General features: G+C 39.4%; 1 long non-coding RNA gene and 1 pseudogene across 2 annotated transcripts in view; one reads left to right on the plus strand and one right to left on the minus strand.

Annotated features, from left to right (window-relative positions):
- Window positions 1-26,490, minus strand: part of LOC309635098 — a 536,898-nt gene that overhangs the window by 329,525 nt on the left and 180,883 nt on the right. The window lies entirely within an intron of this gene.
- On the plus strand, window positions 13,771-24,322 carry LOC309635177 (bolA-like protein 3 pseudogene; annotated as a pseudogene). The gene is made up of 2 exons: window positions 13,771-13,776; window positions 14,046-24,322. The product of its transcript is annotated as a bolA-like protein 3 pseudogene (transcript).

Genomic DNA, 26,490 nt, shown 5'->3' on the forward strand with positions numbered 1-26,490 from the left:
AGGAAATACAGCAAAATACTTATAAGCAAAACTCGACAAATGTTTGTTGAACTGAATTGAATTGAATTATTGATAAGAACACTTTCAAAACATTCAGAAACTCCAGAATAATTCATTTCGGGTGCAGTTTTCAAAGGTCAACCAAAGTATGAATGGGGGCTTGGGAAGAAAAGGAAGCAGATAATGTGAGTGTAGGAGTGGAGAAGCCTGGGAAGAGGTGGCAATCAGCAGGGTCAACATGTAATATGAGGCCAATATGCAGGAGACACATCCTTTAAAAATGACTTCTTCCATTGACTTCCTCAAACTTGAGCCAGTTGAACTGTTGGATCAGATAATTCTTTGTTATGAGGGGCTAGCCTATTATTAGACAATGTTAAGCAGAATCCCTGGTCTCTCCCCACTAAATGCCAGTAACACCCACCAGCTGTGACAAGTAAATACGTCCTCAAACATTGCCAAATGTCCCTTGGAAAGCAATATCACTCCCAACTGAGACTAGCTAATCTGAAACGTAGGAGCCTTTTAGCACCCACTGAGGAAGAACTGGGTCCCAGCTTCTAAAGGGGATGGAGTGACTGTTATGAAGACCTTTGCCATAAGACATTCAACTGACTTGTTCAGTACACCCTCACTCTTAAATGGTCAGCCTTATTCTTGTTTTCAGCGCCTACTCTTCAGTGCTCATCACTACCTGACTCTGCCACATCTCCAGCTTGGCAACCCTGTTGGAGTGAACATGATCTCTGCTGGCTGGCTAGTTTGTCCAATGCCTTCTTACAACCACTCATTTTGATTCTCTTAATCATTTATCAACTTGTCATTAATTTACTAAACACTCCATTCAAAACTCAAGCTCCAGAATCAATATTAGCCTGACGCAAGGCCTGCCACTCTCCCAGTTCTGTCACCCTATCCTGGCTTCCTGTGGCTTCTCTGTCTATCTGTGTTCTTATCCTGAATATTACCCTCTGCTTTGACATTAAAGGGTCAGCATGCAATTTGCAGTACATGCCTCACCACTGGAGCCGATTTCTATGAAATAGGAATCATTGGATCCCACTAAGTATAGCTTAAATTTCCTTTTTGCATTGTGGGTTCTCAATATCCATAAACTACCATGAAGAGAAGAGGAGCCAATGGCATCCAGGAAAATGATGGCCATATTTTTGGATTATTCCAGAATGCATTCCATTCCAAATAAATGTGCACAACAGTGACACTCTACAGTGTAATACTTTAGCTAATGTAACTGAGACTTTAGAAAAATAAAAGAAACAAAGACACTGTCACTGTGACCACATCAATCACTTTGGAATGGATCATAATGTATAATGGAAAGAAGTTGGAGGAAGGTAAGAAAATAGGAGGCTGAGGTCTCCATCCACTCAAACTAACGAGAGGTCATTTTTTTTTAAATTCCCAAAGACAAGCCAATGAATAACTCAAGCATAGCTCATGATACATAGGAAATACAAGCACTCAGGATTCCTCAGAAATTTCTAATTCTAATTAGAACTGAGAGAATTGACTCTGAAAATGAGTTATGGTAATCAGTTTCTTATGAGACTTGAGCCCCAAGAAATCAAGAGTTTTAAACTATTAATTGACTCATTTGGTAAGAAAGATACATATTTAAATCAACTTGGATTTCTCTACTGGCCCCATTTTATACAAAGAGAAGAAAGAATGAGGGAGTGGGCTATTGAGCATACAACCCGTGACTGATTGGAGATTAAGAAGAATTTAGAATATGCTTTACCATTAAAGCCCTAAAAAGAGATATAGCTATTTTTTAAGCCGATGCTGCTTCAGCACAAGAGCTTTTCCTCATTTAGTTTTCCAACTGCAATAATTTAAAAATATATAAGTGGACTTGCTTTAGTCTCAAACGTGAGACTATTTTTCTCACACATACAAACGCACACACTTCTAATCATAAGACAAATCTACTCCATTCATTCTGTCAGTCATTTATTCAACAGATATTTCCTGAGGTCCTCCCCTGTGTTAGACACCAAGAATAGAATAAGTTTAGTGTCAGTGTACTTGAAGTCCCACGTCTTCCACATCTACAGTCTGTGCTCAAGGGACATGTTATCAGATGGTCCCTAAACCCCACTGAGGGCGATTGGCCAGGGATGGTCACCAGACACAAGGTCAGCCAATCCTAAAGCTGGCCAGCAATCTAGCCCCCCAAAAAGATAAGCAGGAACCATGAAATTGCCCTCTTAGGAAATGTAAGGAGAGAATCATAAGGGAGTGAAGTAGTCGACAGTGAGAACTGAAGTACATAAAGTAGGGGGCATCAGAATAGCCAAAAGAGCCCTCTGAAAGATGAAGTTCTGAGAAGGCTGTTCTGTGAGTCCACAGAGGGATCCACCTGGAGTTGGAGAAAAGGGGGCATGCGCATTGACCCAGCAGAGGCACGTGAACCAGACCAGGTGGCGACAAGAGTGGGAAGTCCATGCAGCTGCCTCATTCGTGATGGCTTCCCATCCCAGGCCACCAAAATATCCATAATGAACCCCCTCTTCCTTGAGGTATTTGAGTGAGTGTCTGTTCCCAGTCCCTGAATGACAAAATGTAGGCTTCAGCCTGGCATGTGCTCAAGATAGCACTTAACCATTGAAAATTAAAAACAAACAAATTTTTAAAAATCCAGAAAATTTTACCCCAGTATTGAGTCAGAATTCAGCTTTGATACATGCACTGATAGGTCAGGCCAGAAAAGTTGATAATCTGCTTTATATGCAAAATCAGGACACCCCCCCCCCCCGCCTCCCTCCCCAACCAGCCTTATGTTAGATATTTGGATCTGCTGAGGCAATTCTATTTGCGTCCGCACATCCCTGTCAGGCTCCAGTCTGAACTGCTTAAATCCCCCATGTTGCTTACCCTGGAGTTATGAACAGGAAATAAAGGCAAAACGGATGGCACCTAAGCTAGCAGGGAGACTAATGTAAGTAAAACACAGCATTGTACTGTGGAACTTGTAATTGGTTTTCATCATATTTAACATCTGTTTCTCTACTTTAGCATATAATTTAGATGAAGCAGCTTAGAAATCTCAGCAAGAATCCATATTTTACATTTATTGAAAGAGGAGCACTTTCCAAGTGATCAAATTGCTCTCCTAATTCACTCATAATAATGTAGTAATTTGGAAAGTCTTTTTTCACTCATGAAAGGCTCTTAATCAGTGGTCCAGCTACTAAGGACTTCCCATCTGCCATCCCAGCCATAGCAACGTAAGATTATCAACCCCACAGAATATCTCAGAATTTTCCCCTCTGTGGACATGTCTTTATTTCCATTTGACCTCTGACTTGACCTTGCTGCTGAAACTGCTCTCTAGAAAGCCACCAACTGCCTCCCACCCATCAGACTCTGCGCCATTCTCACTTCTTGTCCTCTGTAACTTCCCAGAGCGATGGAACTCAGTCAACTTGAAATTCTCACTTCCTGTTGCATCATAGGGATTGATGAATCCCTACAAACTATGGGAACTTGGCTCTACCCCTACTTCTCTGACTGTTCTATCTCTACTTACTTCAGAAGGAGAGCTCCACGGCCCTTGGTCTAGGCCAGGACAACAAGTATGTTCTCTTTGTTCTGCACAGTGTTTTTAAAAATCTGACTTATTGTTTTATAATACCATGATTCCCATTATAATCTAGATTCATGATTTCTCTTGAAAACTCAGAAGATCTGGTGACACTGGGCCCACTCATTAAAACTGAGTCCCAATGGTCCCCATGCAGCAGGCTCACCTCCTTGGTGCGCCAGGATACCTACCTCATACTCAGTGGGTGAGTATGCACTAATCCCAGGCTCCCCTCCTCATTAAGTTACCTGCCGGGCCCTTGCAGGCTTTTCCCACACCTACTCCCACGGTGCCTTCACTCAACACCCCTACACCAACAGTAGATATTTGCTAATGTTCTAACCTTAGCTTTCTTTTTCTCTTTATTTTCCAGGAATCTTATTACTTTCCATAGTCTCAAAATTACCTCCTTTGAAATGATGCCTAAGTGTACAGTATACTTGAATCTTTATCTCTCTTCTAGCTCCATACCCAAATTGCTAACAGCCTGCTGGTCACCTCCACTCAGAACTTAAATTCACTCACTTACAACTTAAATTCAGCATACTCCAAATTGACCTCATGACTTATTCCATCTCTCACTGCACAGGCCAGCTTCCCCCAAGTTCTTTATTTCTACTATTTCTCTCTTCCTCTCACCCAGCCCTCACACCTCCAAATCATCTTGTCATTGTCTCCCCTGCTTCTTATAAAGCTGGTGCTAAGTTGTGTCAGGTGTGTTCCTACAAAGCCTATTGAATGCCTCCCCCTTCCACTGCCACAGTCCAAGTTTACATCATCATAACTTCATGGGTGCTACAAAACAAAGCCCTGAAATAGCTGTCAAACTCCTGTGCTATTTTAATGCTGGACTGTCGCAGTCTATCTCTTTCCTTGAATGTTACTTGCACCCTCCAATTCATTCTACATGCTGCTACCAAACTAATTTTCCAAAGCAAAGCTCTGATCCAGTTAAAACACATTCCATTTTTTTCCCTGACTGCCACCTAAATGAAGAACTTACACAGTATGACTCAGCCTACCCTCCAATATCCATCTCCTCACTACTCTGTAATGATTGCAAACATCATGTTCCATGCAAACTAGTCGACTCACTGTTTTTTGTACAGGTTTTTTCTTGTACTGTTCCCTCTGCCAGAAGCCATTCCTAACCATGTCTCCCCTCCCTGCCCTTTAGAAGCTTACAGACTCTTCAAGATTCAGGGCAAATTCCACTTCTTCCTTGGAAACATCCCTGTGTTAATTTTTCCCTAATTCCCGTAATAGCTTAATTATGCCATCAATTTAATACAAGCCTTGTCCAGGAGTGACCCAAAGGTCTCTGATTTGGTGTGATTTGTCATTTGAGCTGCATATGCAACAAGGAGGTGAGTTATTCAATTAGAGAATCAGCCCAGCCTTGACATATCTAAAAGGTATTGTCCTTCTTTGGTACATAATCTCATTTAAGTCACGTATAATAACAATATACTGTGGGGTAGATATTATATCTCTCATTTTACAAATGAAGAAACCAAAGAGATTGTTGAGTATAGTAATATTTGAGAACCTAGGGACTCACCAAGCTTTCTACACAATGAGGGACTAAATCTAATTCTCTGAAGGCAAGAACCCCTTAACTCAAACACCTACAATCATTGTGTCCTTGCCCAATCCATTATTCTAGACTGAATTTTCCTTAGAGCAAACACTGTGTCTGCTATAAGAGCTATCATAATGCCAAGCACATAGCAGATATTCAATGCCTATTGAAATGAAATGCGGGGAGGAGAGTCAACTTTTTATGTCCAGCTTTTTCCTAAAATTTTGAACTTAAAAGAATTGTATCCACATCAAAGGATGAAGTATGCAATTGAATGAATGCAATCTCCATAAAGAATCAGGTGATGCTCAGTAGTGCTTCTCAGGGAACAGAGTATGAGACACAACAAGAATCAGTATCGCAGATCACCCACCTCAGGGCAAATGGGTTAAAACCTCTACGGTGCTCAGGTCCCCTCCCCCTTGACCCAGCTGGTCTAGAGAGTCACTGGATCAAAAGCCTTCTTTGCACTAAAGCCCTGGTCCAGGAGGTTTCCTTTTAGCAGGATAGACTCAGCCTGAGACTCTCCATTCTTGCTTCCTTCTGTCATGGCACATTTTCTTATTTAAGCTGTTGGCATTTGAAAAGTCCCTCTGAATAATTGATGACTTTCTGGAAGTGGGCAGAGAGCATTTTTGCCAAGAACAGGAGCCCCATTTGGGGAGCTGGTCAGATTAGAAATTCAGTTTCAAGTCCAAATCCCTTTCAACCTGAAACCTTCTGTCAGCTTGGAAAAGGAAGGCCAGGTCTGGTCAGCACTTGGCAAGGAAATAGCCTAGCCATTTATAATCAGGAAAGACTTTTTAAAGCAACAGATATCACTCATGTCAATGAACAAAAGCAGCTCTGGGGATTATTTCCACTGCCATTACTCTTCTGTAGAGTATAATCACTGTATATAATAATGCTACATGGCAAATCTCATGCTGTACATAAGACACAAAGAATTAAGGGCATGGCTCTCTTGTATGTGGCTTTTTAAAAGATCATTTACCTATTGCTGAGAAGGTCTAAAGAGATGTAGTTAAAAGTCCTTTTTAACCAATGTATGGGGGAAAAAACAAAGAGCAAATGGTTATGACCTCTTTTCTCTTTTCTCTGTTTGTGCAGACATTTCTGACACACAGTAGCAACAAATGTTGCCTCTCCAGTCTCCATCTTATAATCATAAAAGACCTGGTCAGTAAAAGGGACTTCTTCTTTGTCAACTTTGAGGTAGGCTCCTGGACTTCAAAGTTTATGACCAGTTAATTCCCAAATAAAGACAATCCAACTGTGGTTTTGACTGCCATTAAACGAGGGTTTCTTTTTTTTTTTTTTTTTTTTTTAAATTTATTTATTTTGGCTGTGTTGGGTCTTCATTGCTGCGTGCGGGCTTCCTCTAGTTGTGGCGAGTGGGAGCTACTCTTCGTTGCGGTGCGCGGGCTTCTCATTGCGGTGGCTTCTCTTGTTGCGGAGCACGGGCTCTAGGCACGCGGGCTTCAGCAGCTGTGGCACGTGGGCTCAGTAGTTGTGGCACACAGGCCCTAGAGCACAGGCTCAGAAGTTGTGGCACACAGGCTTATTTGCTCCGCGGCATGTGGGATCCTCCCGGACCAGGGCTCGAACCCGTGTCCCCTGCATTGGCAGGCGGACTCCTAACCACTGCGCCACCAGGGAAGCCCAAACCAGGGTTTCTTAACCTTTCCTGGGCCTTAGCCCCTTTGAAAGTCTTGTGAATCTTCTTCATTTCTTGCCAGAAATATTCTTCAGTGCATAACATAAAATAAATGGGATTACAAAGGAAACCAAATATATCATAAAGATATCATTCTTAATTTGCAATCTAGTGCTTTATGTGCTTCTTTATTAATGCATTTAATAACAAGATCCAGTGGATTTGTCTAATAACTACCGTAATTTCAAAGCAGAGATGAGCAAGCATGCATGCTATTTCAAGACATCTGCGTCAACAGTAATCTATGCAGACATTTTGCGTTGAGGTCATAAACACTACTTATTACTATAGTGGTTTGTTGTCTACATTCATAACAGATGGAAATGTGAAATTTTAGTTAAAGGTTAGTGAAGTTACAAATGTAAGTTTTTTTCATCCAAGTTCACCACAACTCTTTGGACTTTATTTTCATAAAGAAAAGATGCATTTCCTCTTAATTAGTTCTGTTGGTTCTTCTAAATCCCGGATATTGCTAGAAACTTTATATCTACCTTGAATTAATACTGGTATGTGTTTGTCAATTCAGTGGTCCTAATGCAGAGATGATGAAGGGAGGTGAGGGCAGAGGGTGTTGTCTGTATGTGCAGACTGCAGATCTGTAGCTCTTTTTTCCTTTCATTAGATTAAGTGATGCACATAAATACTTTTTATCACACATCTTCCCTGTTAAGGTTTTCATTAAGTGCATAGATTCTATATTATGTTAGGATTATCTGATTTATTTGTTTAGACTGGAGAGCATCTCTTTAGCATGCTGTGGTGTTCAGTAAAGGGCTTCTGACAACAAGCAAAGATTTAAACAATCATTTAGTAATCAGCAGGCCTCCTCAAATCACATCTTAGCTCTAAGCCCAGGTACAAACCAGTGGCCTTACTGTGAACAAAGCACCCCATTTACTGAAATAATCTATTAAAATCATCCATGGGGTGAAATTCTTATTAGACTCTAAAATAGAGTCTGTGCACAGCCGAGGTGCATATTTTCAATCGATTATTCCAAAATATCTGTTGTGTATGGGTTTTTTACTAGATACTGAGGAAGTCCAAAGAATATGAAATAGACTACTTCCTGCTTTCAAGAAGTTGATGATCTAGATGTAGAAAGGGAAAGGTCTTGGAAGTTAGAGACAACATTTTAAAGGTTACAGTCTCATCTGTATTGTATTCCAGTACCTAGCTGTCAATCTTTAGGGGCCATATCTTCACCACATTGATTGCAGGAAAGTCAGGTGTTATGCAAGAGAGGTTTTCCTAAAGAGATATTTCAAACCTTGCAAAATTCAAGACTAATTTCCTGATAGGAAAATGAGTCCTATCAATAGAGGTTTCCTATCAGTAGAAGTCCTATAAATAGCGGTTTTCCTTCTCAGAGTGAATTCCATCATACCCATGTAGTCTAGGGGCGCGTTACAGTGATGTGTAGCATACAGCCACGTCCCCACAATCTTAGCAATTTTTTTACCATCATCCCTGGCTGGATATTTGAAAACTTTAAAGAATTTGAAAGAAAGCCTGCTTTGCTATTCCTTCTTAGTTTACTCGGGATTATCTCTAATATTTCCCAGAGTTAGTTCTACTAAATGATAACACAGTAAAATGGTATTTCCTCCCACCTAACTTATGTTACGAGGTTACTATTTTGGAAGGTAAAAAGGAAGGAGGGAGATTCAGAGCGCTAACACTAACACTACTGCTTAATGAAAGCTTGAATGACCTTGCCATTGGCTCTTTATATTGATTCATTATAGTAAAGTGAAATTAAACCAACACATTTCAACATATGGAACAAAGGCATGGTTCATTATTCCAGTAAAGAGTGAGTGCTACTTCTCTTTAACAACTAAAGAGGCACTGCCAAGTAACAACATCATATACATAGTTTATCATTTACTCAGCCCAACAGCTTTGAAATTTTGTAATTTCGGCAACTATCTTTAAAGTTCGAGGACTCCCTTTATCTCAAAATTTGCATACAAAATGAATTATTAATATTTTAATAATTTTACTTAATGCAAATTCGTATGCTATGTAACTGTGTTGCATTTATTGTGTCCAAATCACCACTGAAGTTACTTTGAAATATCATTGGCCCTGTGCACTTTTAAACTTTTCAGATCCCCAACTGTGGGACTATGTTAGTAGCTTCCATAGTTTACTTGACTTACACAGCATTTAAGGTTTGCAAAACATTTTCTCCCATCTTATCTCATTTGGGCATTATGATCACTGTGTTCAGTAGGTAAGTAGGTTAAAATATATTCTCATTTGAACACACTGAGGCTCATGGGCTTCATTTCCAGCAAGTAATGGAGCCAGAACACAAATCTAGAATTCCTGATTTTAAATCCAGAGACCTTTCTCACCAAAAATGAAAGAAATCAGGTGAGGAGGTATGTAATTATATGTCAGATGAACAAACAATCACTGTTAGGACCATCCGAAGGAGCACTCTGAGGTAGAGTGGTCAGGAAAGCTTTACAAAAAACAAAACCAAAAAAAGGAAAAAAAAAAAAAAACTGGTGTTTGAGCCCACTTTTGAGGGAATGGGCAGAATTGTTGAAGGGCACAACTTGGCTTAGTGGAATGGTATGTGAGAGAGAAAAAGAGAGAGAGAGAGGAAGAAAATTTAATAGCTCATAGTTTTTCAAAGAAGACCATTATGGACAAAGCTTCACTGGGGTCACAGATGGTGGCTAACACAGGGGTAAACTGCAGCAAGGATCACCAGACCAGAGCAGACAGGTTGCACCTCCAACCTCTACCGTGGGAAGGCCTATGTGTGCCATGATGCCTCGTGTTGTGTCATGGAAAGAACACCAGTCTGGGAACTGGAAGTCCAAAGCTGGTCCAAATATTGTCTCTGCCACTTAAATATTCTTTTGGGGAAAGCAAGCTTTTTATCCTCTGAGAGCTTCATTTCCCACACCTGGAACATGACTGCTGCCTTGCCTGGTTTACAGGAAACTGAAGGAGTAAATAAGCAAGCGTTCTATGGAAGGACTTTAATCTGCTATGTAAATGTGAAGGGGCACCTATGCGGAGTGGAGTGGAATGCTGGCTAATGAAGGGGCTCTGCGTGACGATCTACTTTAGGCACCTACTAAAGAGCAAGTAAAAACAAAACCTCTTGTTCCCTTTGTATTCTCGACAAAATCTCTTTGTGATTTTTTTCCACTATGAAATCAATATAGGCTCACTGTGAAAGACATTCAAATAGCCCAGAAGTGAATAAAGTAGAAATGCAGTTTGCCCATCTCCCACCCACCCTCATCCCATTCCCCGGAATAACCACTGCCCCCAGTTTGGTGTATACCCTCACGTAGGCCAGACATCTTCAGCACCATGATGAAGACGGCAGAGGGACAAAGCCCAGATGCCCATCCTCAGCCCCATCTGAGGAAGGACACACACTCTTGACCCTGACCTTGGCCCTGGGCTCTGAAGCATAATGTCAGTGCTAATGTTGACTAGCATCTTGCCAAATGCCTGCGTGTATTTCTGCTGTATTACTCAGCTAGAACTGGGAGTTTCGACTATCTGGATGCCATTTCCCATTTCTGACAAAAAGATGAATGGTTTGCTGTCCTCAGTCTGATTAGTGGCTGTTTTAGCCAGCCTGTGGGACGTGGCCCTTCTTCCTCACAGGCACTGGCATGTCAGAACCAGAGGAGCCGTGGCCAGCTCGGGCTGCTGCTGTAAACCAGGCCTGTGCAATTTGATGCAGAGAGCCGGACTTCCCAAAGAGAGCCCGGGCTCACTCTGCCGGGGTGCTCTCAATTCCTGATTTATAATACCTTCCTGGAAAACCAGGTGCAAAATCCAGGTTTATAAGTCAAGTATTTTTATGTAGGATTCACTGACGATTTGAAAACCTGTTTCAGGACTTGTAAACCTGTGTTAGGATTTGTAAACCCATTTAAGGATATGGAAATTAATTTTTGGACTTACAAAACACTAAAAACAGTTTGGCTACAACTACCATTAGAAAGAAGAGAGACTTATAAATCAAAAGCAGGCTGTTAAGATTTGCTGGCAGTTTCCATAAATTAAATCCTGGGTTTATAACTTCAGGTGAGTACAGATTAGTAAATCCAACTTGTGAATTATCCCAAAAAAAGTACAAGATTTTGATTCCAATTTGAAATGTTACAGAGCAACATCACTGTTGATATCCTACTGATAAGCTAAACATTTCAAAGTAATGGTAATAATCGATTAAGATTAGAAGGATTTGATATATAGAACCAATAGGTCGTTGCTGGAAAATCTATGGGAAAGGTGGTCTGCGCTTCTCCCTGCCTTGCCTTGAAAGAGATGAGGAAGTCTGAGACAACAGACTGGGCATAGGCTGGTGAGAAGAAAATCATTACATCAACTCTGAAATCCCAGGTCACTTTGGCTGTGAACTGGAGATATTTAACAAATGTTCACTCTCCACAATACAAGCCAAACCTCCACATTTTATCTCTTAGATCTCATTAGATGTTATAATTCCTGAATAAAAATATGGCCCAAGTAGGCTGATCACAGCTGCCGAGATTGTTATTACAGAGCAATGATCCTCAACCAGGGCAATTTTGTTCCCCCTGCCCCCAACTCCCCAGGAATATTTGGCAATATATGGAGATATTCTTGGTTGTCATAACCGGGGGAGTGCTACTGGCATCTAATGGGTAGAGGCCAGGGATGCTGTTGAACATCCTACAATGCAATGAGTAGCCACCACAACAAAGAAATGCTGGCCAAACGTCAATAGTATGGACTTTGAGAAAACCTGCCACAGAGGAATCTTTAGCACAAGCCAGTATAGAATGACCGCATCAGGACCCTTCCACCTCTGGTTCCAGTGATTCTGCCATTCAGAATAACTAAGATGCTTTTTGCTTATTTAGTTAATCTAAGAGGAGAACATGTTGAAAATTTATAATGTAGTGAATATGATAGATCACATCATGGATATGTTTTGCCGCCTCAAATGTGCTCTATATTTGATCAACAGGTCTTCTTCAGAAACTGAAGTTATAGCATTTGGTGAAATTATATGATTTGACCGGAGAGACCAAGTATGAAAACAAGTATGTGGATTAGGAAGGAAATGCAAGGCAAGAATTCTTTCAGGTTTTGTTCAACAGTTTTATAAAGCAACCCCACGTATTGAACTCCCTGGGAGCCTGAGACCCTCTTGATTACATGGTGTTTGGAATAAAATAGAACAAATCCCATGTTCTTTTATTCTGACCTGAAAAAGATTTCTAAATGATCACCTTGGGTGTTCTTTCCCTGTACTTATTGCTGTGTTCTTCCATTTGAATTACTACTCAGCATCACCTAAGAAGTCAGCTGAATATTGGCCAATTGTAAGAAGACAGTCTCATATTGAGATTATAGCAGCTCTCCTGAGACTTGCCCTACTCGTGGGCCCAGCCATTATAAGAACCTAAAGATGGAGACAGGACTCGACATTCAAATGGTGCATTTGAAGCACACGGTGAAGTATATTGTGTAAATGCAAATGAACAAAAATATGGCGTTGTAAGAGCTCAACCACTTGTGCAATTAGGAAGGAAATCAGGATTAAGAGTGCAGCACCCAGCAGAGCACTCAATTCTGCACAGGGAAAAAAAAAAAAAGTTTAAAGAAACTTGGTATGGTGACTCAGGTCTTTGGAGAGTTTAAATCCAAAATATCTGAGATGCAACCAGTTTGTAGGTAACTAGAATCATATCCCACCACACCTCCTGCCCTCTGCAGGAGTATTTCCCCACTGATATACTAAAATGCATATTATTCCCCTGACTTAGGCAGTGTTTTGTCCCATTGAATGAACGAAGTATGCTTCTAACCCAGTAGCTTCCAAAGTCATTTTTCTCACCATAAGATCCTTAAGCATTCAAGCTACATAAAGGCCAGCAAGAAGAGTCTTCCATCAGATCATTTGGATCGCTTATAGGACCTTTCTGTAGAACTACAGATTGGAAAGGATTAGGAAAATACCGAATTTCTTGGAATTTCATCATTCTATGTGAGACAGCACTAAGCAAACATAAAACCTGATGGCTAGAAGCAGTGACTTCGTTTTATATTAATTCACCTATGTAGTAGATGAATGCATAAGAAAGGGATAAGAACACATGTTCAGGACGACCCCAAGAAAAAATTCAAAATAATTGATATTTGTTATTGAAAACCTACTCCTTCTCTCATTGTTCTCCACTTCTACCCAAGAAACCTGCTGCCCAAGATGCTCCCTATGGACCAGCTTTCCTTTGAAAGCATACAGCCCATGTCCATAATCTTTTCAAAACTCTTTTCTCTCCAACCACACCTGCCAGAATCTTCATCTACAGCCTTCAGATTCACAATTCATTCAGCCAAGAATCATTCAGCCAACATTCATTGTGAATCTAGGTTTTCCCAGGCTTTGCTAGGTGATGGGATACAAAGATGAATAAGCCACTGTCTGATACTGAGGTACTCATATCCTGAAGGGAGAGACAGGCATGGAAACAAATAATCCTAACACAACATATCCCACGTGCTGAAAGGAATGCATTTCAAGGTACAGTGGTAGTACCGAGGAAGGCGGTGAAATCTCAAAAGGTGACAGTGCTTGAGCTAATTCTTGATATATGAGTGGCATCTAGGAGGAGGTGGAGCAGAGAAGTGTGGGAAGACCATTATAAATGAGGAAACTGCAGGGTCAGACACAGATTCATAGGAGGCCAATGTTCAGAGTATCCAAAAAATGAGCATGGCTGGAGCAATGGTTTTCAGCCAGGGTAGGGTACAGGAGGAGAAGGTGGTATCAAACTCTCCTATATCAAGCTACATGACCCATCAAGAAGTACACGGCTGGAGTCCAGGATGCAGGTGAGGGACTCATGAGAGAGAAGTTGCAGAGAAATGCTGGAAAAGTAGATTTAAATGTGACAACTAGATAATCCAAAGATTTAATCACTCTCAAGTCCTTAGTAATATGCTTTCTTCCTTGTGTTTTTTCTTATTTTCTGCTAACTTATACCTATCCACAGAAATATCTCACCCTTTAGGTTGGTATGATAAGTGATACGGACTTCACAATCGTCTCAATTTCTTACGGCAGTTCGTGAAATAGCATCCATTAATGTGGTAAAAAAAAGGAACAGAGACGGCGGGCCCTGTCGGCCGGGCCGGTGGTGTGGAGACCCGCCGCGGCAGCGCCTCTGCTCCGCGGAACCCGCCGGCTTCTTCTTCGCCACTGTGCCCAGCGCATGTTTGCCTCGCAGACTGAGGGGGAGCTCAAAGTGACCCAAATTCTCAAAGAAAACTTTCCTCGAGCTACAGCTATCAAAGTCACTGACATTTCAGGAGGCTGTGGGGCACTGTACGAAATTCAAATCGAATCGGAAGAATTTAAGGAGAAGAGAACGGTCCAGCAGCACCAGATGGTAAATCAGGCACTAAAAGAAGTCGTCAAAGGTATGCACGGGTTGTGGATATTTACCTCTGTCCCCAAACACTGACCACGCCCTGGCTGACTAGATGTTGCTGCTAAAACCTTGGATGAATCTTATTGCCACCATTCTTTCCTAGGCATATGACAAAAATTATCTATTTTGTTCATAGACATTTCCATATTGTAATTATAGAAGAATATGGTATCTATTTAGATGTTAATTAAAGGCAACAGACAGCTTAAAAAAAAAAAAAAAAAAAAGGAACAGAAGAGAAACTAGGGGTCTAGAGAGTCCATAAACCATATGATTAATTTCAGGGTAGCTCATTATCAACTTTATTGGGAAGCTTTTGTCATCAAGATTTATTCGCCTGAAGAATAGTCAGACACAGAGAAGTTAAGGAAACATCACTAAAACATGTCAAACTAGACTGGCTAAATTTAGCACCTGAATATGGAGTTTAGGGAATGATCCTAGGGATATATTAAATACATACAATATTTCCTCCTGTACCTTCAAAGAAAAATCTTACTTCTTCATATAAAATTTCTAGTTTCTCTCAGGAGGGAAAAAACAATCTCAACTGACTACCCAAATCTTTTCAGCAAAGTCTTTCTGGTCTTACCTGTATCAAAACCAATAGGAAAGTGAATTTATATGAGAAATAAATCTACATAAGAAACATGAAGGGAGGAGAACTGATAGATGCCTGGTTTCCGATTATTTGGAGCAATAGCTCCTAAGACCTGATGCATGTAAATCAGTCATAGTCTCCCCAGGCACTCATGGTGAAGGCTGGAGGGCTCTGCTCAGCGAGTGTCAGCTAAATCCCTCCTGTCTGCTCAACAGAAACCCCAGTTTATGAGAGAGGGAAGTCATTGATTGAAAAAGGCTCTTTTTGTAAAACTCCAGTGGTGATGTTAGGTGAAATGATAAATGAATAGGTTTTTACTGGCAAACTACAGTAATTAGGCCATTCCTCATTTCTTTATTGGAGGCAGATCTAGATGTTTAATCATCATCATGTGATCATTTAATTTTAGCAAAGCATTACTATTGGAAATATTATACATTTACTCGGCCCCCCTCTCCTTTTTTTAAGGTGGTGATTAAGGGAAAAACAAAAAGTTTTAAATCATGCCTGTAGTTTAGGGAGAAATAGGACACTAATTTTCAATTTTACATAATTTTAGTACTTTTTTTTCCTGATTTTCATTGTAATATTATGTAATAGTATAACAGTATAGCATAAAATGTGAAAAAATACGTAAGATATTAGAAATTCCACTTTCCTAAGAAAACCATCGTTGTTAATATTTGGTGAATTTCCTTTCAGCCTTTTTTCTTTGGGGTTTTATTTTATAATATTCACAAAATAGCAAGATTTAAACTAGTATCAAACACAGAAGCATGACAATAAAGGCAGCAAAATATGGTTATTTTAAAAGCAATTTTGGAAAACTTAGAAAGCATTTTCATACTAATCACTGACCAGGCATGGCCACAGTAAAGAATTAAGTTTTCCTTCTTATCTTTGTGCCTGAAATCTACTGGGGGAAATGAATAAACATAAATTAAGAACTTTGAAAGAATAAATATCTTCAAAGAGCTTGAATCTGTAGTTTCCCCAAAGAACAGATTTATGATCTAAGCCCATTCTTTTCAACTTAATGCATCGACTCTTCCATAGGCTGGTAAAAAGCAGTTCAGTAACAGCATCTTCCGTCCTCGATGATAAGACCTCCTACAAAAGGATCAATAAGACCTGCTTTCATAGCACTTTTTTTCTTATCCCATAACCTCAAAAATCATTTTGTGCCACAGTGATCACTACAGGGAGGAAAATAAAGAGATGTTGAAACTATCAAAGTTTTTCATAGTGAGGCTGGCTTATTTCAAACCATCACAGCATGGTGGTTAACAGCTCTGGAACAGCCAAAGGATGGAAGCAGGAGGAAAAAAGAAGCCAAAAGATCCTCTCCTTTCTTTACAGGGACCTTCAAAGGTAAAGGAGAATAAGATTCATATTCCAGGCATTTACTACCCTATTTGGTATTGGGAATTTCAAACTAGGCTTAATTTTTTAATCCCACTCTTAACTAAGAGATTTATATAAATAATTGTATTATATAAATTTATATAAATAAGCTCTAATTCAGAATTAATGTGGAAACTGTTAATAAGTGGGATAAAAAGGACGACCCAGGTCCAGATTAGTTTGGGAAACCAGTAAGCAAACTTATTTTTTGTAGTATTTCTCAAGGTCTTTTCTATTCCATGTACACTATGAGTCTCCCAGAGAGGCCTGTAGTATGTAGTATTCCAAATTTCTATTTCTATTTTTCCTCATCTCTGAGTTCCACAGACCTCATTTTGAGAAAATTATTTTGCATGTTTCTGAGCACCCAGATATAGAAGGTCTGAGTTCCAGAGTTGATTCCTTTTAATGTGACTATAAAGGTCACACTTATAAATACAAAGTCATAACTATAAAGGACTTTAAATGGCATGAAATCTTGCAGCATAGCATTTGAGAAAATATACCTGAACTTGAAATCACTGGAGTAGGGTCAAGTACTGTGATACCACTTTTTAGGTTTATGACCCTGGACACGTTATTTAGCCTTTGTGAATCTTAGTTTCTTCCTCTGTGAAATGGAAGAAAAGCCTTGCCTATCTCACAAAACTGTTGTGAGGATCAACTGAAAGCTCTTCAGAATATAGAGACTGCATTAAAAAAATGTGGGGAATTGTAATCATGACTAGTGCCTGCTTTAACACTAAAATACATGTTCTTCGCTAGATGTTTGCAAGTAAACTATGAAGAAAGGCTCTGTGTCTTGTACAGCAAATTCCTTTCTGAATGTATATTTCTATACCTTCATTAAAAGATAAACAGAGGCATATTAAAAATGTTAAGAGTTTACTTGAGCCAAAATGGATGTGAATTGGGGTATGCCAAATGGGAAGTGGTTAGGAGCTCCCTGAGGACAGGAGCCAGGGAAAGGACTTATACAGAGAAGGTGCAGAAGCAAAGAAAAGAAATTACTTGATTGGCTAGAACTTAAAGCCTAGTTGGCTGTTTGTGATTAATTGTCCTTAGTGTTTTAATTTCGTGACCCGGAGGCATTTACTGGCTCAGCTTTTGGTTTGCTTCTGTAGGCCTCCTTGGCATGAGAGCCACCTTAGTCTGATAGCCTCCTTGTTTAATTAAGTTAACACCTTACGGGGCAGTTTTTTTCTAAAATTGTTTTCTATGTCTTCATCTCATCTCCCATAACAGACGAGAAACTCCTTGAAGGCAGGGCAGGGGTCTGATATTTCCCTTGACTAAGAGGTTGTTAGATGGTATTACATTAAGATGGAGAAGATCATCATAGTTGAAGTTCTTCCATAGAAAGTATGCTCCTTCATGCAGATGTACATATTCAAAGTCAGAAGACAAAAGACTAATATCTGCAAACTGTTTCTGTTAGGATGATGTTTATATACATAATGTATTTAAATAGCAATTCAAATTGGTCAAACCATCTAAAGTTGAAGGAGGCCTTTATAACTGAGATAGCTGATAACAGTGATTATCAAAAAGAACTACCCCCCCCCAAAACCCAAGGGGCAAATCAAAAGAGGTAAGAAGTAGAAAGTATGAAGCAAGTTGATAAATCTACTCTCTCCAAATAAATAATGCCTAAATTAATTCCAAAGTAGCTTGATTACACTTTAAGCATAAGGTCAAGAATTCAAAACCAGCGTTTTTCCCAGTTCTTTTTGCAGTTAGAGAAAAAGTCCCATTGGAACGTATCTTGAGACAAAACTACATTTTAATTTCTTTGGCTTAAGTTATAATCTAACACGTGCTTTCTACAGACAGTGGGTCATGCTCCCTATTGTTTAAGCCGGTCCTCCTCGGACCTTCCTTCCAAAATGCCCTTAACTGAAAGGCAAGTGTGCTTATTCCTGGAAACCTGGGAGCCTACCTCTGGAGCAGTACAGCACAAATATGAAATTTCTTTAAAGCCTTATTTTATTCATATTAAAACGCAGGAAAATTGTTCAATATATTCATAATTCACTTGTGTCTGTGTACTATAAAGTTAACAACTGTATTTCCTATCATCAAGGAACCCTAATGCCCCAGGAGGGTATGCCAAGTGTGAATGGCACGCCTTGCAGTTCAGGCCGGCAGGTACTGAGTAGGAGCATCCCAGGGACGATGTGAACCCAGCCTTTAATTTCAGCAGTCTCATTAAGGCTCTCTTCCATGCTAATCCAATAACGTACTACAACAATTAAAAATATGTTTGCTTCCCTGAGAAAGGGAAATTCACACGTGAGTACTTCTCATGCAATAATAAAAGAAAAACTTTTAATGTGAGAAACTATAGGGCAGATGAAGAGCTATCATGGTGAGGCTATTTTGTGACTTCATGCTCCAAGCAGAATACGTGAACTTAATGATGCTAATGTTTCTACATGGAACTGAGAAAATTTCTTCTTAATGGTTTTCTTCTTATTGTAACTGAAATTTATGTCAAGAAGTCTTACATTTCTCTAAGGACACATGGTTAAGGTTTTTGCCTTCAAACTTCATTAATATACAAACCCTCCTAAGCCCCATTGTGAGAATGCCAGCATTGTGTCTAGTCTTTCAAAAAAAAAAAGAAATCCTGGTACTATTTCTTTAGTATCCTGGTACTATCAACTCTAAAACTATTTGACATAAGATGCTTAGCCCAACAGCATCTGAATATGGCGTATTAAATGCTATTTATAAAACGTAAAGCTGTGCTAATGTGCCTATCTTCTCCCTACTGCTTACAGTATTAAAGATTAAAGACAATTGTTTTGTAAACTGAAGAGTCTGTAATGATTTCTCGGGAAGTGCTCCTCGTCAGCATTCCAGATAAGGTTGCTATTAAATTTGTGCTGCTATGGATGGCTTGGGTCATTATACACTTAAATTGAGTTGCTGTCATTGTTATATAATGAAATGAAAGAGCCTTTGGCCTATAGTAATATGGTGTACCTTTTAAAGAATGTGTACCACTACCTAATTTATAAAAATGGGTCTGTTTGCATTATAGTACTAAGCTCCTGGGTGTTTCAAAATGATTTAGATGAAATGTCCAAAGAATTCTCATGTATATCAAAGACAAATAGCTGAGTTTTGCATTAACCTGCTTTCAATAATCACTGAAACTTTTTGAGTGATTACCGGATGTAGCAGATTCATGGTTCTTTTTTTCTGTCTCGTAATTTAATAATGTCTTGCTCTGAAGGGAGGATAGGCAAGAACCTGGATTTTTCATAATCTTATAAATAACTTGTTCGGATTAAAGAATAGTCATCCTGATCTCTTCATTCCAAGGATGTTATTGGAGAATCCTCTTACAATTTTAGAAGGCTATACATTATTTTAATTCTTAAATGGGCCAAAGGTTAGTTTAAAAAAGATGAAGGATGACATCACATTTCTTAAGTTTAAGACTTCTTTCTTTCTAATACAGAAAAAATTCCAACTACCACTTCTATGGAGAAAAAAATTTTCTTCTTCCTTTCCCAGCTTTGTAACATCCCAGCTCACTATCTAATTACAGAGAGGTAGGTTAGTCACACTTCTAAAATACTTACTTATAAGTATTACCTATATTTTCAAAGTGTTTTCTCTTTCCCCTTAACTTTTTAAAACATAAAAACACAGTTCTTTTATTTTCTTACACTACATGCCTATCCAATAAAAATATAAGAATTTTGTTAATACTTTAAGATCAAAGACTCAAGAAAAACTGAATTTAAGAACTCAAACAGATGGACAGATTCAGTGATTATGCAGGTCTTTGCTACCTCCAACTCATGGCAATATGAGTTACTTTGTTAAAACTACAAGTCAGCAATATTTAAATGTCAACTGGCATGACAACTTTTTTCATTTATAGTATTCTCTGAAAATTGAAAAACTCATGCATTTTGAATTGATCCAATAGCTCAAGAATACCTGCAATTCTCATCATTATCCCTTTTCTGGGTCCTTTAACACTTCACAATCTCTGTTCTGCCTCTCTGGGAGAAACAAGTTTTCCTCTCCAATGTATCTTTATCTTCATCTGTGTGCTTCAAACTACAGAGAGAGGATACTCAAATTCTTAGAGAGAGTTTGCTTTAATATGTGACTCTATTGAGTCTAAAAATGCTGCAATCACAAATAGCCAGCTGAAGATGCTTGTATACTTAAACAGACACATGATTTTTCCCAGCAGTAGAAAGCAATTTATGGCTTTCTCTGTTGCTCCAGAAGTCCTTCAGAAAATGGCCCTTGCAAGAATAATGTTATAGTGTGCAATCAAAGAAGACTTATCTTTAAAGATTAACTGGGTTGTCCAGCAACCTGTGGTCATGACAGCTAATGTTGATCAATAAGCTCAGAAATGGCAATGCCATGGGAGCTCACCCCTTCAAGTGAACATGGCACCTCGCTGGAGCATGATGCTGGAGAGTGGACATCATGGTGCAGTGTCAGCCTTTGGGAGTACACCAAGGTGCCTCGTTCAGGTCTGCTCCGGGACCCTGTGTTATTTCACCTTTTCACTAGAGTAATTCTCTAGGAAAACACAGCTTCCTGCAATTCAATCCAATCTTCAGAAGATAGAACCCTGTGCAGGGTTAGAAAAATGGGCACATCCCAGTCTTCTTTATTTTGGAGACTCTTTCTATCCTATGTCCCAAGTTATTTCTTTAGGATTTAGGTTCCAAGGTGAATTATTTAGGCTTAGTGCTAAGGTCTGGATCATAAGTTAGTGTCATGGCAATGAATTAGTAGCCAAGTGGCGTTTTATGCATGAGATAGCTACTTTTCTGTAGCCACTACAAAGACTATGAACACTTGGGAACCTGATTCCCATAGAATTTTTATTGCATTTTATTCAACAGACCCAACTTGAACTAAATACTTGGAAAGAAAGTTGTACCAAAATGGTTTCTGCTCTCAGGCAAGGTACTTATGATGCATTTTTAATGAAATTCAACACTACGTAAAATTATTTTAGTCACAAAATACTTCTAGAACAATATAAGAGCCTGTTCTGAAGTAATAAAAAAATCAAATTTTTATATAGTGTTTACTGTTCTAAGAATTTTGTGGATATTAATTCATTTAATCCTTACAACAACCCTCTGGGTAAGTTCTGTTATTATCCCCATTTCACAGACGGGGAAATTGAGACACAGAGATGAATAAGGTCTCCCAGCTTATGGTGATTAAGCAGAGATTCAAGCTCCAGAGTCTGTGTTCTCAAACCTCTGAGGCTGAGATTGATAAGGAGGAGATAGAAGGTAAGATGAGACAAGAAAAGCAGGGAAAGTGAGGTGAGGCAATGAGGTCGCAGGCCTGGAGTGAAGTGAACCTTAAGGGGAACAATGAGAGATGACTTTCAATGGACATAGGATTGCCAGTCATTGGAGAATTTTGATTACACTATGGAGAGTCATTTGATCAGAAAACCATTATTGGTTCTTGGGCATATGGATAATATAACTTAAGAAAATATATTTTTCAAAGTAAACTATTATAAGGGAGACTACTTTGAATATAACTGAATATACAAACACTTAGTAAAGGTAAACATATGTATTTCCTTTGACTCAGCATTTACACTTATGATATTATATGAATCCTAAAGAAACCCTTATACATGAGTGAGTGTGTAAAAACAATATTTGTTAACAATAACAAACTGCTAATAGAATTCAACAGGAGAATAAATAATGCGTAGTTTACCCACAAAATGAAATAGACTATAGCTATACTCAACAACATAGATGAATCTTAGTAACATAGAGTTAAAGGAAAACCAGAAGTTCTCATACAACAACAGCACATTGTAAAATCCCCAAATATATATAATATATATTAAAAACTGTTTTTAAATATAAGGAATAGATGGGAGGAGGTCAATATGGCAGAGTAGGAGGACACTAAGTTCACCTTCCCCCCATGAACACATCAAAAATACATATACATGTGGAGCAATTCTCACTGAAAACAAACTGGAGACTGGCGGAAAGATTCTTCTACAACAAAGCCTGTAAAGAAAGATCCACACAGGGTTAAGTAGGAAAAGAGGAGAAGTGATCAGGTTAGGACCCGTGACCGTAGGAGGGGACATAGAAAAGGAGGGGGATATCACAGGCTTGGAGCTCTCCCTGGGGAGCCATGAGTTCAAACAATACCTTCGGCACCCCAGCCATGGGATCCGACACTGGGAAGACAAGTCCCCTTAGGTTTGAAAACCAGTAGGACTTATAGGTGGATAATAAGAAACTGAGACTATCTATGAAGAGTGCACACACACTTGATTACTCCGGGGAACAAGGAGGAGGAGCAGCAGACTGAAACTGCCTGGGGCTCTGGCTGGTTTCCCAGATCAACTGTCCTGTCTGCGTGTGCATCCTGGCCATCACCAAGCACCGGCCCTGGCCCCTCCTGCTCCGGCACAGGTCCATAATAGGGTGAAGGCTGCCATTGCAGAGGAGAGTGTGCAGTTGCAGGAGATGGGGCTAGCTAGGACCTGGCACTGCATCAGAACAGGGCAAGGGCAGCCATTACTGGTGCCAGAGGAGGCAGCAAATTGAGAGTGATCTGGAATTCTGACTGACATGCAGGGACAGCCCTAGCACATGCCCTGACCTGCCTGGGCACCTGCTTCAAACCCTCTTACTTCAGCGCTGCTGCCCTCTGGGGCAAAGGTGCTATTACTGAGAGTGGGGAGAGCACACACTTAGAAGGGATGGAAACAGCTTGGACCTGACCCTCAAGACTTCTGCTCCAGCACCCTAGGACCCAATCCTGCCCACAACAGGGCAATGATGGCCACTGAGCATAGGAGAAGCCCTGGCTCACACTCGGCTCTGGCTCAAGCCCCTCCCTCTCCAGCCCAACTCCCACCAAGTGATAGCTGCCAGCACACACCAGAGGAAGATGTGATTCATGCGCACTTCAGATACAGCTCTCCCACCAAAGTCACTGGGCACACAGAGACCAGGTAGGGACACTCACAGACAAGGACACCCCATCAAGACTGGAATAGGTAAATGTTTCACATAATTTCATAGAGACAAAGTTACACAAAATGAGAAGATGGAGAAATTTCTTTCAAATAAAAGGACAAGAAAACAAAACTAAACTAATGAAACAGATAAATAATTTACCAGATAAAAAGTTCAAAGCATTAGTAATAAGAATGCTAACTGAACTTGTGAAAAGACTGGGTGAACACAGTGACAATTTTAATAAGAAACTAGAAAATATAAAAAAGAAGCAGTCAGAGCTGAAGAATACAATAACTGAAACTAAAAATACACTAGACAGAATTAACAGCAGACTAGGTGATACAAAAGAATGCAACTGATCTGGAAGATAGAATAATGAAAATCACCCAATCAGAACAGCAAAAAGAAAAACATAATTTTAAAAATGAGGACAGTTATACTTAGGAATAAACCTACCTAAGGAGACAAAAGAACTGTATGCAGAAAACTATAAGACACTGATGAAAGAAATTAAAGATGATGCAAACAGATGGAGAGATACACCATGTTCTTGGATTGGAAGAATCCACATTGTGAAAATGACTCTACTACCCAAAGCAATCCACAGATTCAATGCAATCCCTAACAAACTACCAATGGCATTTTTCACAGAACTAGAACAAAAAATTTCACAATTTGTATAGAAACACAAAAGACCCCGAATAGCCAAAGCAATCTTGAGAAAGAAAAATGGAGCTGGAGGAATCAGGCTCCCTGACTTCAGACTATACTACAAAGCTACAGTAATCAAGACAGTATGATACTGGCACAAAAACAGAAATATAGATCAATGGAACAGGATAGAAAGCCCAGAGATAAACCCACGCACATATGGTCACCTTATTTTTGATAAAGGAGGCAAGAATACACAATGGAGAAAAGACAGCCTCTTCAATAAGTGGTGCTGGAAAAACAGGACAGCTACATGTAAAAGAATGAAATTAGAACACTCCCTAACACCATATACAAAAATAAACTCAAAATGGATTAAAGACTTAAATGTAAGACCAGACACTATAAAACTCTTAGAGGAAAACATAGGCAGAACACTCTATGACATACATCACAGCAAGATCCTTTTTGACCCACCTCCTAGAGAAATGGAAATAAAAACAAAAATAAACTAATGGGACCTAATGAAACTTAAAAGCTTTTGCGCAGCAAAGGAAACCATAAACAAGATGAAAAGAGAACTGTCAGAATGGGAGAAAATATTTGCAAATGAAGCAACTGCCAAAGGATTAATCTCTAAAATTTACAAGCAGCTCATGCAGCTCAATATCAAAAAAACAAACAACCCGATCCAAAAATGGGCAGAAGACTTAAATAGACATTTCTCTAAAGAACATATACAGATTGCCAACAAACACATGAAAGGATGCTCAACATCATTAATCATTAGAGAAATGCAAATCAAAACTACAATAAGGTATCACCTCACACCAGTCAGAATGGCCACCATCAAAAAATCTACAAACAATAAATGCTGGAGAGGGCGTGGAGAAAAGGGAACACTCTTGCACTGTTGGTTGGGAATGTAAATTGATACAGCCACTATGGGGAACAGTATGGAGGTTCTTCAAAAAAGTAAAAATAGAACTACCATACGACCCAGCAATACCACTACTGGGCATATACCCTGAGAAAACCATAATTCAAAAAGAGGCATGAACTACACTGTTCACTGCAGCTCTATTTACAATAGCCAGGACATGGAAGCAACCTAAGTGTCCATCGACAGATGAATGGATAAAGAAGATGTGGCACATATATACAATGGAATATTACTCAGCCATAAAAAGAAACGAAATTGAGTTATTTGTAGTGAGGTGGATGGACCTAGAGTCTGTCATACAGATTGAAGTAAGTCAGAAAGAGAAAAACAAATACCATATGCTAACACATATATATGGAATCATTAAAAAAAAAAATCGTTCTGAAGAACCTAGGGGCAGGACAGGAATAAAGACGCAGACGTAGAGAATGGACTTGAAGACACGGGGAGGGGGAAGGGTAAGCTGGGACGAAGTGAGAGAGTGGCATGTACATATATACACTACCAAATGTAAAATAGATAGCTAGTGGGAAGCAGCCACATAGCACAGGGAGATCAGCTTGGTGCTTTGTGACCACCTAGAGGGGTTGGATAGGGAGGATGGGAGGGAGATGCAAGAAGGAGGAGATAAGGGGATATATGTATATGTACAGCTGATTCACTTTGTTATAAAACAGAAACTAACATACCATTGTAAAGCAATTATACTCCAATAAAGATGTTAAAAAAAAAAATGAGGACAGTTTAAGGGACCTCTGGGACCATATCAAACATATTAACATTCACATTATAGGGATCCCAGAAGGAGAAGAAAGAGAGAAAGGGGTAGAAAATGTGTTTGTTGAAATTATGGCTGAAAACTTCCTGAACCTGAAGAAGGAAACAGATATGCACATACAGAAAGCACAGAGTCCCCAACAAGATGAACCCAAAATGACCCACACAAAGACATATCGTAATTTAAATGGCAAAAGTTAAAGATAAAGGGAGAATTCTAATAGCAGCAAGAGAAAAACTAAGAGTCACATACAAGGGAACCCCTGTAAGACTATCAGCTGATTTTTCTACAGAAACTTTGCAAGCCAGATGGGAGTGGCATGATATATTTAGAGTGCTGAAGGGGAAAAAGCTACAACCTGGGATGCTTTACTGAGCAAGGTTATCATTCAGAATTGAAGGAGAGATAAAGAAATTCTCAACAAGCAAAGACTAAAAGAGCTCATCAATATTAAACCAACCCTAAAAGAGATGTTAAAGGGTCTAAGTGGAAATGAAAAGGCTACAATGAGAAGAATTTATAGGGAAAAAAATATCCTACTACTAAAGGCAAATATATCGTAAAGACAGTGGATCCACCTCTTAAATAAGCTAGTATGAAGATTAAAATACAAAATTTGTAAATTCAACTGTAACTTAGTAAAAAGTTAAGGAATAGATGTGAAGATGTAAAATATGACATCAAAAACACGAAACATGGGGCTTCCCTGGTGGTGCAGTGGTTGAGAATCT

Source organism: Balaenoptera borealis (genome assembly GCF_965194805.1).
Source record: "Balaenoptera borealis genome assembly, chromosome: 9".
NCBI classification, from domain to species: Eukaryota; Metazoa; Chordata; class Mammalia; order Artiodactyla; family Balaenopteridae; genus Balaenoptera; species Balaenoptera borealis.